Raw genomic sequence first — 18,878 nt, 5'->3', positions numbered from 1 at the left:
ATATTTAGATCAAAATTATTTAGAGTCAATGGCTTCGTTTAATTTTTTAAATTTAATTAATAATATTCGTTATTTAAATATTAATATTATTGATATTAATTAATATTATTTAATGCTTTGTAGAAATAGAACCATTTCCAAGTCTAACCTTAAACAGCCATCTGGTTGTCAGTGTGGTACCGTACTTAATGCATACTATATCTACACAAAAATACACAAGAATTGTGTTTATTTTTTCTTTTATGTTTTTTTTTTATTTTTTTAAATGTCTTTATTTTATTTTGAGAGACAGAGACAGAGAGTGAATGAGGAAGGGGCAGAGAGAGAGGGAGACACAGAGTCCGAAGCAGGCTCCAGGCCCTGAGCTGTCAGCACAGAGCCCAATGCAGGGCTCGAACCCACGGACTGTGAAATTATGACCTGAGCTGAAGTCGGATGCTTAACTGACTGAGCCACCCAGGTGCCCCCCCAAGAATTGTGTTTAAAGATACAACAAATGGTTTGTCACTGCAAAACATTCCTTAATTACCATGTGCAACCACTGAGAACACTTCACTAACTCACACTACCTCCAAACCACACACACAAACAGGAAAGGAGACAAGAAAATGACACCAGGCACCGTGGGATCCACTGCTTTCATGCTATCTGACAGGAAGGATTTGTAAGGTCATTTGTCTTTCTTTTCACTTAAGTGTTTCCTCAGCCCACATTCTTTCCATGCCTTGAAGCTGCATCCTTTTCAGCGTGAACACCACCACAGCACATCACCTTCAAAGCATTTCATTTTAAGGACTTGGGCAAGAGAAGTCAGGAAGCTTTTCCTGGGGTCTGCACCGTAAGAAGCTTGAGAGTGAATGCTTTCTAACTGAATTTCACCACACTCTATCTCACCCTCCCTGACCCCTGAGAGAAAAAATAAGGCTCAGAAATGCCCCATTTTGTTTCAATAGTAACCCCGTAGATGAAAATCACACAATCACAAATAAGTAAATTAAGAGCTTGGAGACCCAGGACTTTTTGAATAGTTGAAGACTCTCACTTCAAGTGGAGGGCTGACAGCAGCATGATTAAAATCTGAATATTATTGGGAGCCTTGCATTTGATCAAGAATCAGGGCATGCAGAAGTCTTTGGATGATCTTTCTTAGCCTCCTAGAATTTCCATGTTAACTGCTATTTCAATAATCAAAGTAAGGTCTAGTCCAAAATGGAAAATCATCTCTAGTTTTGGCAGACAACTGTTTTCTACTTAAAGATCTTTTTCTTTTATTTTCAAATCCTCTGTCCTATTTCCTTTAATTTCCTTTAGTTCCTATAGATGGGTTAATTCATGTAATTGTAACATATCTTCCATCAGTTATCATTCATAGGGGGAAATTCTATAGTTTTACGTATAGTCCAATTTTTGAATTAAATCATGCAGAATTTTTTAAATAGTTGAGATCTAAAATTTAGCTTTTCTGGAAAAAATCTCTTCTAACAAGGCAGTATACTTTTTTTTTTTTTAAATAGTCACTGTGCTCCATACTTAATTTTATGAAAGGCTTAGTCCTCCATTGAGCACATGATAAAACTGGTCCCAGATGCAGTTTTTATTTCACTAAACGCAATCTGAAAATGAACATGCTCTTTCATTTGAGAACAAAATTCAATTATAAAGAAACAGAAAAATGCAATCTGAGATCAATAGCCTATTACAGTGCCAGCATGAGGGATAATTTCAGCTCAGTTTAATCTACTGAAATATGTGGCTATATACTGTTTATTTGCTCGTGCATTCCTACATGAGAAGTGACATACATTTAGTTTAATTTTATGGGAATACAAAGGATACATGTAGAATTGACTAGTGCTCAAAGCAAAATAGAAAATTCAAAACCAACAAGCTAACAACCTACAGCAATAAATAAATAAATAAAAATTATCTCAGCAACATATATAGATTCTCTTTAAAAAAATACAATGGAATTTTTATATCCAAGTCTCATTTTAATGAAATTTATACTAAAGAAATTAATTGACAACAGAAATGCACTGTGTCTCTGAGCTGAAAATTAATTTTAAGGACGCATATTTCAATTTCATAGATTTGTATTTAAGGTGATATATGAGATATATGTAGATTATGTAATCCACTTTTGTGCTTTCATGGATGAACAAACAGAGGTCCAGAGAGGAAACTGAGTGACTCATTAAAGTCAATCAGCTAGTTAGCTGGGATAAGAAGTGTGCTTCATGGCTTTGGATGGGATAGGAAGCCATTTTGATATGTCTCTGATAAGGCTCAGGACATGTTACTCCAAAAGATGGCACCTTGGTATATTGAATATTTTAGGCTGAAGTAACTTAAGGGATGACATGTTGAAATGAATATTTAAGCCTAGGATGGAGCCACGCCTGCCTGGGGTATAAACCAAAATGTACATAAATTTCAGGTCTCTGAAAATGATCCACATGACTAAATACTCAGCCAGTCAGTACCCATTTTCTTAGTTGTCCATGTCTTTAAGTATTTTACTTATGAAAATAATGCATATTTGTTATAAGTAATTCAAATAAAAGAAAGGCCTAATGTCTTATTTCACAAATACTCTCCAGTATGCAGCTATTCAACTATATTATGTCCAGTTTCACAGTCACCTCAGGAAATTTGTCTCTCCATCTCAAATACTAACTTTGATCAAGGGCTAGTTTTCAGTCAAATGCATTCTTTTGGTGTTTGTGAGAAAACTTAATTCCTTCCTAGGATCCCATCATGTTGATTTTATAAACAGTGAAACAGGAGGTGAAATTTGGGTTCCTGATATCACCCATGTCTTCAGTTATTACGTTTCCTCATCCTCTTACAAAAACAAACAAACAATCGTCAACAGAAAGAAGAAATAAAAATGCCATCTGGATCCCTAAGTCCTTCAATGTTCTACAAAAACAAAATTCTCTAGACATCCTTTCAGATTTCTTCTGGAAATGTAATTTTAAAATAATCAATGGGAAGATGTTACACAAAGGAAGGTAAATGAACAACCTGTGTCAGCACAGCAGGGGCTCCTGGTGTGTCAGTCGGTTGAGCGCCCAACTCTTGGTTTCTGCTCAAGTCACGATCTCATGGTTCGTGGGTTTGAGCCCCTCATGGGGCTTCAGCACTGACAGTGTGGAGCCTACTTAGAAATTCTCTCCCTCTCCCTCTCCCTTGCCCTCTCTCTCTGAACCTCCTCTGCTGGCATGCTCTCTCTCAAAATAAATAAATAAACTTAAAAAAAAAAAAAGGAACCACCACAGCAGATTGTTGAAATTATAGATTACCAACCTGGCCCCCAGACCTTGTGATTCAGAGTGCCTTATGGTAGAGCCGGGATATGTGCATTTGAAACCAGCTTCTCCATCCCTCCCGCCAGTTTGAGGTGATTCTAACACAGGATAATTTTTAAGAGCAACTTGGTGAGTCTTCGCTGCAGTCCTCACTGTCTCCTCAGACCTGGTCTAGATAGAGTATCATTAATAAAATGGAGCACAGGCTTCTTTGGGACTCATCTCTCCCTCCTAGAACAGCACAGTAAACGTAAATTTGCAGTAAATATAAATTTAATTAGCCTAGAAAGAATGAGGCCAGCACAAGTTCCTGCTTCGGGTCTCTCACTTTTTGTTTTACATCTATATAAACCAATGGTATTCCTTAGACCCCTTGGAGATTACCCTCTATAAACTGCCCAAGAAACAAATTTTATGTTTCTCACACTGTCCCAGATAACAGAGTTCCCTTTAAATGTACTCAGTCCTGCCCTTGTCCAGCTGTGAACTGAATGTTCTGTCTTTAGCAAATTATAAACAGCCAACCACTACTTCTTAGACATTTTCGCATAAGATTAAAGTACAACTCTATCAAAAATAAAATAAATAACTTCCTTAGGATATTAAAAAGTCATCAAAGCTATGGAGAATAACAAAGCCAGAGAAAGGACAGACAATGCCAGATCAGGGAGTAGAGACCGCAATTTTAAATAGGGCGGTCAGAGAAGGCCCCGCTGAGAATGGGACATGTGGGAAATAAAAACAAATAGGATGTGAATCTGAGCCATGCAGATATTAGAATTAGAGCTTTCCATACAGAAGGAATAGAAAATGCAAAAGGCCTCAAATGAGGACATGCCCAGTGTTTTTGAAAAACAGGAGACCAGTGTGGCTAAGCAGAGTAAACAAGGAAAGTAATAGGTGAGGTAACGAGGTGATGAAGAAGGGACAGGAAAATTATACAGGAGCCTGTACACCAGGATTAGAACTTTAGCTTTTACTTTTAGAGGGTGTTGAGCAGAGAGGTATCATGACCTCGAGCTCAAAAACATCATTCTGATTAAGTTAAGAATAGGCTCTAGGGATATAAAGGTGGAAAGAGTAAAAAATGGCAGTGGTGGTAGTAGAGATAGTGAGAAAGAAGAGGATTCTTGGATTTGCTGGTGGGTTTGATACGGATTGTGAGACAAGAGGAGGAGTCAATGATGACTCCATTGCTCTTTGGCCTGAACAACCATAGGATGGAGTTACCATCAACCGAGGAGGAGGTTGCATTTGGACATGTTAGGTTTGCGGTGTGTATTAGATACCCCAGTGGAGTTGATGAACAGGCAATTTATTAGAGGAGTTTGGAGTTCAGAAGATAGTTTCATGCTGGATCAAAGAATTGGAAAATATCAGCAAAGGAATTATATTAAAAATCATGAGACTGGAAGTGATCACAAAAGGAATAAGTTAGACAGAAAAGAGAAGAAACTCAAGGACTGAGCCCTTACCACCCCCAACATTGAGCAGTTGGAAAGATGAGGAGGTGCCAACAAAAGAGACTTAGAAAGAGCAGTCAGTGAGGTAAGAGAAAGAGGAAAAGGAATGATCAACTGTGCCAAATGCTGTTGATGGGTCAAAGCAGATAAAGATGGAGAAGTTGCTAACCATTGCATCTAGCAACAATGGAAGTCATTGTTTACCTTCATAAGAGCAGTTTCGGCAGAATGTTGGGGGTGAAAACACATGGCCGTGAGTTTAAAAAGAACTGGAAGAGAGAAAATGGAGGCATGTGAGAAGTTTTGCTATAAAGGAAAAGACCGTGAGAGCTTGCTCTGTCTCCCTCTGGTGTCCGCCATCTGAGGACATAGCCAGAAGATGGCCATTACAAGCCAGGAAGTGGGCTCTCACCAGATACCAGATCTGCCAGCACCTTGATCTTAGGCTTCCCAGCCTCCAAAACTGTGAGAAATACATGTTTGTTTTATAAGCCCCCCAGTCTATGATAATTTGCTATCAAATAAGGCAGAACAGAAAGAATACCATGTTATTTTATGAAGGAATAATTCATAGCAAAGAAGGAACTGATGACTCAAAAGAGAAGTGAGAAGTGTTGTCATGGACAGGAACGGATAGGATCCAGTACCCCAGCAGAAGTGTTTGCCCTTGGATGGAAGATCAGACGATTCCTCTGTTAAGTACAGGAGTGAAAATAGAGTACGCGGTCACAAAAGTTTGTAGATGAGAAAATGTAGTGATGGAAACTTGTGGAAGTTCTCTTCAGATTCCTTCCATTTTCTCAGTGAAAAAGAAAGCCAGGATATCCGCTGAAGAATGGAAGGGGGCAAGCAATAGGGAAGAGTACAGCAGTTTCACTAGCAAATTCACAAATTTATACTCCTCAGGAAACGAGCAAAGAAAAGTCTAACTTCTTCATTTTCTATAACTCATTTTATATTTTTCTCAATACTCCATCCTGTCTGGAGAAAATGAGAGGAGAGAGATTTATCTCTAAACTTCCAATTAATAGCTGCAATTTAAACAGACCCTGTGATATAAAAAAATCAATCAACTCAAACATTAACTCCCTATCAGAGATGTTCTTTTCACCTTTCTCTTCCTCAAAACTGGCATCCGGGTATTGGAAAGAATTCAAGGGGATCATCTCGTCCATGTAGACTTCCATCCTCATGCTGATCTCCACTATAGGATGGCTGGTGTGATCCTTGAGTATTCCAAATTGTATGACTGAGGAATAGCCGGTCTGTTTTCTTTGCTCAGTCATAGCCTGGTGAGACTCCACCCTCCACCCCATTCAACATGCAGTGACTGAACCCCCAATCGGGCCTTGCTTACTGCACTGATGTCCTCATGGAGTCTGAAGGTACTCCTCATGGGGTGTCTAGCCTTATCCCTCACTACAGGAAACCACTTTGGGCAAGTTCCCAGCAAGATCCCTTCCAGACAGCTGGACTATGGGAGCCAGGGAGGCTGCCTCAGGCTTCTCTCTGTAGCCACCTTCATCAACCATCCCCACACGACTGCCTCCCATGGTGACACACAAGCCACCCTAAATGGTGGCATTCCAATATTCCAAAGGAGAAGGGAACAAAAACTGGTCTATTTTAGGCTGTATTGTGACGTTATCAACCTGAAGAAGGACATCTGTGTCTGACTACCTCTTTCCTTCAAATTCTGACACCGTTAGAAACAGACTTTCCACTTTCCTTCTGGCAGAGTCTTCTCTGCACAGATATCCTCCTTCTTTTCTTTTGGGAGCAAAACCTTGCTTCTCAGTCTTAATTGTACAAGGGTTGTTTTTACTGATATAGAAGATAATTTGTGATCTGAGTCCCCTTGGGATGGTTCTAAATAATGGAAGCCCTGGGGGCCCCAGAGTGGCTCAGTTGGTTGAGCATCTGATTTTGGCTCAGGTCATGATCTCCAGGTTTGTGAGTTGGAGCCCCGTGTCAGGCTCTGTGCTGACAGCTCAGAGCCTGGAGCCTGCTTCAGATTCTGTGTCTCCCTCTCTCTCTGCCCCTCATGCTCGCTTGCTCTCTCTCTCAAAAAATAAACATCTAGAAAATAATAATAATAATAATAATAATAAAAACAGTGGAAGCCCTGGATCAACTTGGAGCTGGGGATTACTAAGACAGAAAATGTATTGGTTGAGGGGCCCTGGGGTGGATCAGTCATTTAAGCATCTGACTCTTGATTTCAGCTCAAGTCATGATCTCGTGGTTCATGGGATCAAGACCTGTGTCAGGCTCTACGCTGTCAGCACAGTCTGCTTGGGATTCTCTCTCACCCTCTCTCTCTGTTCCTCCCCATCCCTCAAAATAAACAAACATTTACAAAAAGGAAAAGAAAAGAAAATGCATTGGTTGAGTAGCCCTGAAGTATTATCTTTTCACACCAACTACTTTCTACTTGCTCTGTGTAATTTGGAACTATTAAAAATCCCTGACTTTCTGCAATAGTAAGTCATTAAAAGGGTGACTTTTTCAAACCATTTTTCATTCCACAATTGTTTTAGTTGTTCATGTTTGTTGTCATCTCTGTCATTTTGCCTTAATTCTGCACTGAGGTGATTTCCCAAAGGGCACACTTTTTAAAAACCAGATCAATAAATAAATATGCTTTACTGCTATCTAAACTGTAAACCCAAAATATTATATCAAATGATTATGTTGAGATTATTTATGCATTCCCTTTTAAAGGTCACTCCTGTAAATTGAAGGCTTTCTATCAAACTGACATTTGCCTATGTTTTGCTCATCATTGTTTAACCTGCAACAACTTGTTTTCCTCTTGGGAGAAAAAGCCCTCATTAATTCACATTAATACACACAGATTTGACAGCCAGTGCTGTTAGGAATTCAATGCTTATTAATACTTATGTACCACAACCTCACTGAAAACTTTTCTTCTTGCCAGCATGCTGAAAACATATGAAAATAGAGCTTTACCAAAGAGGCTTGAGAGTTAGCACTGTACCTGATGGATCAAAACTGTTTACTCCATTGATTGCTTCTCTCCAATCCAAAGTTTAATAGAATAATTCATTAATCATATGGAATTGTTTTGTGAAGGAGGAAGTCAATTCATTTGCACTAAGTGTGTTTTTGTGATGTGAGAACATGGACTTTTTTGAGCTAATTTACAAATATATTGGAGGTTAGGTAGAATGGTAAGGTAGTATATAAATGTTTTATAACAGACAAACAAGTGTTAAAATTCTCTTAAGTTTTAAAAAAGAAATTTAATGATATTAGGTCTATAAAATCCCAAAATTTTATATCTCAGTATAGTTTTATGTTATATCTTATTAGTAGCATTTTTCTATTAATATTTTGTGTTTTATTTCACATTGAACACAGATAGATTCTGGAAAAGGTTTTCTAATCTAGCCAGTTGGTGGTAAACATATAACAACAATGAAAACTATTCATATTTATTAAGTTCACATCTTCTTATAAATGCCCTATTGAACTTCAAAACTGATAGTTCTTGCCCTCAGATACTTCCAATTTCTAACTTTCTGGGACTAGTATCTCTTACTCAATGGAAGTACGTCTTTCAATGTCCTGAATTTTATTTCATTTGAGCAGATATTTAGTGAACTACTAAATGCAAGTATTACCACACTAGGTAGTAAGTGGGATGGGTTTTTAAAAAATTGCTTTCAGTTCCCAAGGAGCTTACGATCTAGCTTCTAGGAAGCCAACACATGTTTAGCCGTTAAATAATAACCTAACACATTCTATTTGAGTGCCCTAACTGTCCTTATGTAAATTGTACAATGAGCTTCAAAAATGTGTAAGCTGTATCCAAAACTCACCTTGTATGAGAGTCCTAGTGTGTAAACACATGCAAGCAAATGCTCAGTGTGGAGCCCAACACAGGGCTCAAGCCCACGACCCTGGGATGATGACCTGAGCCAAAATAGACACTCAACCAACTGAACCACCCAAGAGCCCCCAAGGTTTTCTTTATTGGGCGAGTAACATAGGGGAAAAAAGAAGTCACAATTTAAGATCTGTCTTTCAGCATTGTCTAAAATAAATCGAAAATATACACAAAAAATTAAAGCATATTATATTAATCTATTCATGAAATTATCAAGGACTAGATAAGAGCATTTGAAGTGAGAATAGAACATAATTGGGTGGATATGAAATATTTCTAGACAAGAGTCAAAAGGACTCTGATTAACTGAATTTTAAAAATAAAAGCAATGGAAAATCCCCCCAAATAATACCAAGTTGTCAGACCTAGAAGAATGGAGGAAATGGAATGAAAGAAATTGGTAAGAGACACTGATTTGCAAAGGAAAGATGGCAGAGCCCCATTTCCAAATGTGAAGTTTAGGACAACAGTGTGACCCCCTGGTGGAAATAAATGTTTGACAGGAAGGTTGGAACTTGAGTGAGAGTACAAGACCAGTAACAGAAGAGTTACAGTCAACCATGAGGAGGAAATGTTTGAATCCCTAAAAATGGATAATTTTTTCATGGAGAAAATGAAAAGTGGAGAAAAGCAGAGAGTCAAAGGAATAAGAAATCAGGTAAGGAGACTGACAAGCAATTTGAAGACTAAATAAAACATAAAGTTCAAATTGATCAGTTTTATATTTATTCTCTCTAAAACCTAGAGAAGCACATTAAATAATTTCAGAGAACAAATTTTGTGATGTGCTGATGTACTAAAAGGCAAGTAATTCTCTGATGAGCTATCCGAAATAAAAAATAATACCCATTCATTCAACACCTACTCTATGCGGGACCATAGACTCTATACTCTGTACGGGACCAAAGATACAAAGTTAAATAAAGCAGTCCCTGACCTAAAGAAGCTAATTTGAATATTGTTAATAAGGCTACCTGTAAAGAAAACGATGTAACTTTGCTTCTTAAAGGCTGTTAAAAGAAACAAGAGCCAAGAATAGCCCACATTTTTGGCTCCAACATGTATCTGCTCTATAAATGAAAAGCACAGCTACCAGTATATTTGGGTGCTTGCTCAGTTTGGAACTGGGAGAGTCCAATTAAACAATAGTCAGCAACTAAAGACCTCTGTGGGTCTGAATGTAACTGTCTGACTTCGAGGAAAATGTGCAATTGGTGGGTGTATGACTTAAAGCAACATGAAATTACCTTAAGTTCCAGAGGTTAGAAGTCCAAAATGGGTCTTATTGGGCTAACATCAAGGTGTCAGCAGGACTGCATTTATTCTGTAATTTCCCGAGGATAATTCTTTCCTTTGCACACTCCAGCTGTAAGAGGCGACCTTGCATTTCTTGGCTCATGGCCCCTTGTCCAGCTTCCAAGCCAGCAGTGCAGCATTTTCAAATCTTTCACTCTGAGCCTCACATTCCCACCTCCCTCTTTCAGTTATTAGTACCTTTGTGATCACATTGGAGCCAACCAGATAATCCTGAATGATCAAGATCCCCAATTTGATCAATATGCAAAGTCTCTTTTGCCAAATAAGTTGACATATTCAGAGGTTCTGGGGATTTGGACATGGACATCTTGGGGTTGTCATTATTCCACCTACCACACTGACATTTTGTTTTATAATTAGTTGTCTATAAACCCTCTTCACAAACACTTCCCAGAGACTGAGTTTTATCAGAAGTTTCCAAAATTGGGGGCACCTGGCTGGCTCACTCGGTAGAGCATGTGACTTCTGATCTTGGGGTTGTGAGTTTAAGCCTCACATTGGGTGTAGAGATTACTTTTTTTTTTTTCAAAAAAAATTTTTAATGCTTTTTATTTATTTCTGAGAGAGAGAGAGAGAGAGAGAGAGAGATTGAGATTGAGATTGAGGGAGGGCAGGGGAGGGTCAGAGAGAGAGGGAGACACAGAATCTGAAACAGGATCCAGCCTCTGAGCCAGCTGTCAGCACAGAGCCCATCACAGGGCTTGAACCCACCAATAGTGAGATCAAGACCTGAGCTGAAGTTGAACACTTAATTGACTGAGCACCCAGGAGCCCCAAGATTACTGTTTTAAAAGATCTTAAAAAATAAAAGAAGTTTCCAAAACTGACTACATAGAGAGGCTGCAGTATCTAAAAAACCTAAAGACTGTAAGTTCCTAGCATATGATACAGTTAAAAAGGGAAAATTAGCAGGTTAAAACAGCCAAGAGGAGCCTGTTTGTGGGCATCATAATACAAGTAATTGATGTATTTATACTCCTCCTACCAACACTGGAACAGTTAAGGATCAAGAAAAAGTGCTAAAGCAACACTTTCAACAGAGATGAAACTGTTCTGCAGTAATTATTGGGTAGTTAGGAGATATGTTATTTAGTTAATTGTAGCAGTGGAATGTTTTTAGTTGTCAAAATGATGGGGAGTGACACCAGTAGCCTTCAGCAGTTGGGGGTCAGACATGCCAGATACACTACAACATGAGGACTAGGACTATGCAAATCCAGTAGGAAATGGCAACCACGCGATGTGTTGATGGGAACCTGTTTAAAAAAATGTTCTAAAATTTGGGTCTAGAACCTTATTCCATTTTATTTTCTTAATTTTTAAAATTCATTTTTAATGTTTATTTTTGAAAGACAGAGCAAGAATGGGGAGGGACAGAGAGAGAGGGAGACACAGAGTTCGAAGCAGGCTCCAGGTTCTGAGCTGTCAGCACAGAGCCTGACACAGGGCTCGAACCCACGAACCATGAGATCATGACCTGAGCAAAGTCAGACACCACTCAGGCATCTCCCTAATTCCATTTTAAATGTAAATACAAAACACTTTTTGGATTTTTTTTTTGTGCAACGACCATATATACGGTACCACGTAATCAAGGAAACAATGTATATTTTTTCAGAACTTAACCAAGAGTTGCTTATCATTTGGGAAAATGATACTATCACTAATCATGCTTCCTCAATGCATCAGTATAATATAATCTGCATTGTTAGCTATTGCATTCAGTGTGTTTCTATATTTACATGCAAACATCTCACAATATCATTATGTCTTCTGGTGTAATTGTGCTCATAGGTTTACATTCATGGATTTACATTCTAGATTTACACACATTTATTATATACTGTTTTATTTTTCTTCTTATATAACAATTATGGGACTATATTTATTTTCCTAAATTTGTGAGTGTGGATAGGTTAAAGCGTCTATGAATTCCATGTTAAGACAGTAAAAAAGGAATAATAAAACATCTGTTATATAAAGGGAGCCTTAGGAGTGTTCCGGATTTTGAGGGCTTAGGTCTAGCTTGATCTTCACTTTGGCATCAATTTTCTGACGCCTTTGAAAATTACAGATACTCTGTACTACAGTCACCGAATAACGGTGAAGATTTTACATGACACTTTTATATTTCCAGCAGTTTAGTTGGCTGCTTAGAGGTTTGTTATAGACCATGGCTAATGGTCCACAACGTGTCCTTCCAACAGACCCCAGGGACCTTGTCTCTAACTCTGTTCTGTTTACAGTTGTGGACTATGAGGGTATGAAAACATTTTATTATACTAGCAACAAAGGGTAAATAAAATAGACCCCAATTTTTAAAAATAGAAAAGTGTTATGATATCTAGAAAACTACAGGAATTTGGTTTGTGTAAAAAGTGATCTTTTTTCAATAAGATAAACAGTATGCCCATAAAAAAGTTAGATGTAGAGCATTAGACAGTAGGGGTCTATGGGAGAGATAATGATTTACTCTCTTTTTTAAAACAAATATTTTATTTCTGTCTCTAAATTTAAGGAAATAATTTTCGATCTCCTAGAGAATTTTTATGTATATGTTGAATGTTTAGAGAGAAGGCTAATTCCTTTAAAAGGAAACATGGGATAACCCTAAGTGAGAGGAGGTATACAGGTATACACATAATCTAAATATAGGTGGGCTTCCCTGAAGCTTATTTCTGCTTATTAACCACAAAAAAAAAAAGGGAAAAAGGGAAAGAAAGAAAGAAAGAAAGAAAGAAAGAAAGAAAGAAAGAAAGAAAGAAAGAAAGAAAGAAAGAAAAGAAAGATAGCTTTGCAGAAGCCTTGAAAAATCACATATTTACCATTGTTTTCCTGAAAGGTGCAGCACAGGGTAAGTTATACATAGCACATCGCACAGAAAGTTGCCTAAAACTCCTCTTGACACTTCTCTTTCCTCCCAAACCATGACATTAAACTTTCTTCATGGTTCCTGTATGTTTTCAAACTATAAACCTTCTTACCAGCCCTTTAGGATAAGCGTTTTGTATTCCAGGATAACCGCTTTTCTTGACAGACGAGTCCACCGAGATTTCTGCCAAATAAAATTCTTCTCAAATTTCCAAATTAAGCTTTATTAATCATACATCCCAACTGGTTGATAGGACTTCTGCTCCCCCGCTTTGGCTCTGTCTTTGAGATCATCTCATTCAGATGCTCTGGGCCCTTCTGCACCTCATTAGTCCACAACACTTGCCACCTTGCAAATCATGAGCTAGACCAGAAGTTTCTAAATCTGAGATACTGTAGGATATCTGGGCCATTATAGTTATCACTAAAGTCTACTTGTATGTTTTTCGAGGTTTGTTTTCTTCAAGTGCTTCCTTTCTGTGAACCCTAGACCCGGATCCCAGCATCTACAAAATCCTTCCTTCCAAGATGGACTTTCACTTCTTCAGAAACCAGCCACATTAAACAGAGTAGGAAGGAACCACTTCAACCTTCTCCTTTCCTATGAATTATTTGCTTTTGATTTCTTAACTGTGAGACCATATAAATATTCATTTAAAATTTTTCTAAGACATTATTTACTGTGAAACCATTTATACTTTTTATTGAAAGAATAAAATTAAAACCTTTTTGTGACACAATGCTAATTAAGTAAATGCCTTTTTTGCCTCTGTTGCTAATCAGTAGGAGATCAATTATAGTTTCTGTCCAGCATTGCCCAAAGGGGACTTTGTATTTAGAAGACATGACTGAGCATTGTAACTAGAAACACACACCCTACAGAGTTCTATACCAGCTACATTAAAGAGGTCACAGAATTCCCCCAACACTTTGCTCTGATTTCATTTGCTCCCAAAGAGTAATCAGTGGAGTGCAGTGAACTGGAAATTATGTAGGTAGATAGATGGATAGAGATAGATAATATAATATCTATACTGCTATCTATATATGACAGTTTAGTCCTGAAAGTTCTGCTTTGCTTATTCAACCTCCAAAAACGTCAGCTTCCACTTATCAGAATATAGTCTCCTTATTACTAATCTGATGAGATCAGCTTTCACATAATGCCTGATTTTCTCTTCTATGCAAATTATTCTCAAACAGAAAAATCAAAAAAGGGGGACAGATTAAAGAAGAAACTCCTTATATTATTCAACGGATGTTCTCTTTAAATGATTTTCATTCCATTACATGGTATGTATTTTTTTTTTAATGTTTCTTTTATTTTTGACAGAGAGACCATGAACAAGAGAGAGAGAGGAAGAGAAAGAATCCCTAGCAGGCTCTGCACTGTCAGCACAGAGCCCAATGCGGGGCTCGATCTCACAAACTGTGAGACCCTGACCTGAGCCAAAATCAAGAATTGGCCGCTTAACCTACTGAGCTACCCAGGCCCATCTTTACGGTATGTATTTTTAGAAACTACTTCAAATGCTTTTTGAAAAAGACCAGAGTACAAATATAGGCATGCATACTTATATAATATAGTTATATTTTCTTCTGACCCTTCCCATTCTAATGCTTAGAAGAATATTTTTGCCCACTGTGGGAAAACATCTCTCAAACAGACTTTTTTTTTTAAGGGTAAAGCAGAATCTATCAAGCTTAATATAAATATAAAAACTACTTTACGTGATTCAAATATCACTATCTTTAGCAGGATGTAAAGGGCCTTGTAGCTGATTGGTAAGATAATTAGCATTATGCCCAGCAAGAACCAAAGCTAAAACTTTAAGGATGTTTTTATTTTGTTATCATTTTATTTCGTTTTATTATATTTCATCATGGTAAGTGTACAAGGACATTTTTAAAGTTATATGGGCTCATATTTCTTTTGTACCATCACAGAATTGTCCATCACAAACTTCTATAGCTCTAAAATCACTCAGAGAAGTTGTTTTAGGCCATTTAACAAAACGTACATTTGCTCCTTGAACGGATCTAAAAGTGCTATTACTTCTCTCCTGCCTGCTCGCCACTCTCTACCAGCAAGTAAGTCTAAATAGCATTTTGAGTGCAGTGATTAGAAAAAGAATAAAATATTTCAAGCACATTAAAATTTATCCAACCCACTAATGAAAGTATTTCTTGAACACTGACCTCTTTATAATTTTTTAAAAGTATGTGTTTTGTCATTTCCCACCAATAAGAAGAGTTGAACATTTATGTATATAGTTTACTACATACTATGTACTCTCTTAGGCATTTTATATACATGAATTCATTTATTTATTTTTCTTTAAGTTTATTTTGAGAGAGAAAGAGAAAGCAGAAGCTGGGGAGTGGGAGAAAGAATCCCAAGCAGGCTCCATGCTCGGTGCAGAGCCCAATGCTGGGCTCTATCCTACTACAGTGAGAGCATGACCTGACCCCAGTAAGAGTCAGTCACTTAACCAACCGAGCCAGCCAGGCACCCCTACATTAATTTATTTAATTCTTTCAACAGTCCCAGAGGATAGACACACATCTCCCAAGATCGTGCAGCTTATGGGTGGAAGAATCTGCCCCTAAAGGCCACATGCTTTATCATTAAATTGTCCTCTATTTGTCTCTGTTTGGGTACCATTTATTATTATTAGAAGCATTACTCAATAGGATGCCTCTTTTATAAAGGTAGGTGATCAAAGGTAGGATGAGGGAGAGATGTGCCTTTGGGAGGAAAAATGACCCTTGCTCACCACAAAATCTGTGATACTTTGAATTACCTGGAAGATTTTGTAATTTGTTTTTAATGTCTTTATATGTTTCCATGCAAACTTACTCTGAGTAACTAAATTGAGGCCTGGCGTGTCATCAATTACCAACTGTCACCAAGAATGCTGTTTAATAAGCTATCCCAAAACTTAGAATCTTAAAATAACAGCTATGTATGGTTTCTCTTAAGTCTGTCAGCTAGGCAGTCCTGTTCTGGGGCTAGCCTCACTCAGATCTCTGCAGTCAGCTGTGGGTCAGGCAGGAACTTCTGTGGATACAAGCCAGGGGGCGAGGGGGGGGTGAAGGGGTTGATTCAAAATACCTGAGATGACTTGATTCTACCTACTCTCTCATCCTCCATTAGGCTCGGGCTTGCTTTTATGGTGATGGTGGGGTTGCAAGAGAGTGAGAAGAGAACAAGTATTCTTAAGGCCTATACAGTGTATACAGAACATGTAACAAGATAGATCATATTCAAAGTGATAAAACAAATCTCATAGAATTTAAAACTATAAAATCATAAAAGTACTTTCTCAGATCTAAACAGAACTAAAGAGAAATCATAATAGAAAGATCTGAGAAAAAAAAATTCCCAAATACATAAAAAGTAAACAACACATACCTAAATAACTCATAGGTCAAAGAAAAAGGTGCAAGGGAAACTTACAAATTTAAACCAAATGCAACTTAAAATACAATATTTCAAAATTTGTATAATACAGCTAAAGCAGTGCTTAAGGAAAAATGTATAGCATCAAGTGCCTATACTAAAAAAGAACAAAGATTTAAAATCATTAATTTAAGCTCTACCTTAAGAAACCAGAAAAAGAGACGTGCCTGGCTGGCTTAGTTGGTGGAGCAGGTGACTCTTGATCTCACGGTTGTGAGTTCAAGTCCCACATTGGGTGTAGAGATTACTTAAAAAAATTTTTTTTAAAAAAAGAAGAAACCAGAGAAAGAACAAATTAAACCTGAAGCAAACAAAAATAATGAAATAATAAACACTGTGGCATAAATCAGTGAAATTAAAAATACAAAAATAATTGAGAAAAATCTATAAAATCAAAAGTAATTCACAGTAAATGAAGTTGAAATGAGATCTTCCTTGAGCTATTATAAGGCATTGGTTCTCACACATTTTAGTCTCGGGACCCCTTTACACTCTTAGAAATTACTGGTAACATCTCCCTAAAATATTAAAACACAAGAATGCACAACCCCATATTCCATTAGTCATCACAGAGATATTATCATCAAATGTCATGTAGCCTCTGAAGAACTTCACCGTGCACTCACATAAGAATGGAAAAGGCAATGTCCTACTATTATGAAAAAAACTTTGAGCTCAATGGACACCCAGAAAGGCTCTCAGCAACTCCCATTGGTTCCCACATAATACTTTTGGGACTTGGAAGAGGAAGATAAGATATCCAAGGCTTAGGTAGACTGGAATCCTAGAGTAAATTGATCACATAAGACTTGTTCATCTACCCCCCGCCCCCCGCCACCACCGCACTAGATCCCTTGCAAGAATCCAGAGAACACTCCTTTCACAAAGGCTGTGCAATATACATTCACAAGGGGAGTCCCAGGATCCTCAAAGCTCCATAGTAGCTGCTCTCTGTTGAGTCAGGAAAGACAGGGGAAGCCGCTGCATTGAACTGGGCTCCTTGAACTCAAAAGGGCAGAGTGATAGGGACCAAGTTGCAACACTTAATTGCCAAAGACAAAGTTGACATGGTTGCCATGATGGGTAGAAAAGCCAAAGCAGTAATCAGAATAGTTTGACCCAGAGGCCACCTCTGAGTGGCTCAGCAGGCAGCTCAGAGCCTGGGGCCTGCTTCAGGTTCTGTGTCTCCCTCTCTCATTCCAAAATAAATAAAAGCATGAACAAAATAGTTTGACATAGATTATCTCTGGCACAGGTAATTGATCATGGCACTATATGTTGACTAACATGGCATCCCTAACACTGAATAAGATGGGCAGCCTACTTGCATGTTTTTTAAAATTTTTATTCCACCTAGTTAACATACAGTGTTATATTAATTTCAAGTGTATAAAGTCTTAACTTGTAGACGTGGACTAGGTCTGACTTGAATCAGCACAATAGATTCTGAGTCGCCCAACAAAGTCCCAGAGTGAACCCTCTTAACTCATTATGAACAAGTTTACATTAAGTTTTACAAGCCCTCAGTCTCCTTGGTGTTCAGCATTACTTACTACCAGCTTTTCTTTCCTAAATTAATCATAATATTAATCATTAATATTTCAAATCCTATAGTACTAATTTTCTTTCCTAAATTAATCATAATATCAATAAATATTTTAAAAGGTTTAACTTAAATCTGACAATGTTACATTGGGACTGGGGTTTCATGGGACTAGGAACTTGCTGCTGTGAGAATCTGCATTATATTAAAGTAAACAGGCTTTATTAACCCTTCGAGAGCCATTTACCTTGATAGTTGGTGTAATTTACAATGCCTAAGTGAATTTAATCTTAGGTAAAGTGACTTCATCTTTTTTAGTTTAGAAAGAATTGTCAAAGCAGTACATACATTGTGACCAGTAATTTACCACACACAAAAAAAGAGAATTAAACTCTTTTCTCTCCAGGGACATGGAAATTTCTCAATTTCTCCCTAAAAATACTTATAGTTCTATCACTTATTTTTAAGTTTTTGTTTATTTATTTGTGTGTGTGTGTGTGTGTGTGTGAGAGAGAGAGAGAGAGAGTGTGTGAGTAGGGGAGGGGCAGAGAGGGAGAGAGAATCCCAAGGAGGCTCTGTGCAGTCAGCGCAGAGCCCAACACAGGCTCTAACTCAAGAACCCTGAGACCATGACCTGACCAGAAAACCAAGAGTCAGAAGACACTTAACCAACTGAGCCACCGAAGCACCCCTCACTTAAGTTAGTTTTTAAAGCTAGTGGCCTTTTGAAACACAAATGCACCACAGAGGATTAGCTTCCATTAATGTATATACTAGATACCGAATACCGATAATTTTCAGGAAACCTCTTTTTAAGAACACTGTTAGTAACTGCTAAGTCCCATTTTTGGCCTTTGTGTATGTTAGCACAGAGGTTCTCCTTTGTCACAATCTCCTATAGCTACAACTTGTTACTCTGATTGGAGAAGCTCTCTGGTCCCAAGCTGAAATGTGTTACCTTGAATGGAGCTAGGTTTTACTAAGCTACTATTCTATG

This window comes from Crocuta crocuta, unplaced genomic scaffold, assembly GCF_008692635.1.
Source record: "Crocuta crocuta isolate KB4526 unplaced genomic scaffold, BGI_CrCroc_1.0 scaffold249, whole genome shotgun sequence".
Classification (NCBI taxonomy): domain Eukaryota; kingdom Metazoa; phylum Chordata; class Mammalia; order Carnivora; family Hyaenidae; genus Crocuta; species Crocuta crocuta.
Note: the sequence above shows the minus strand (reverse complement) of the source record.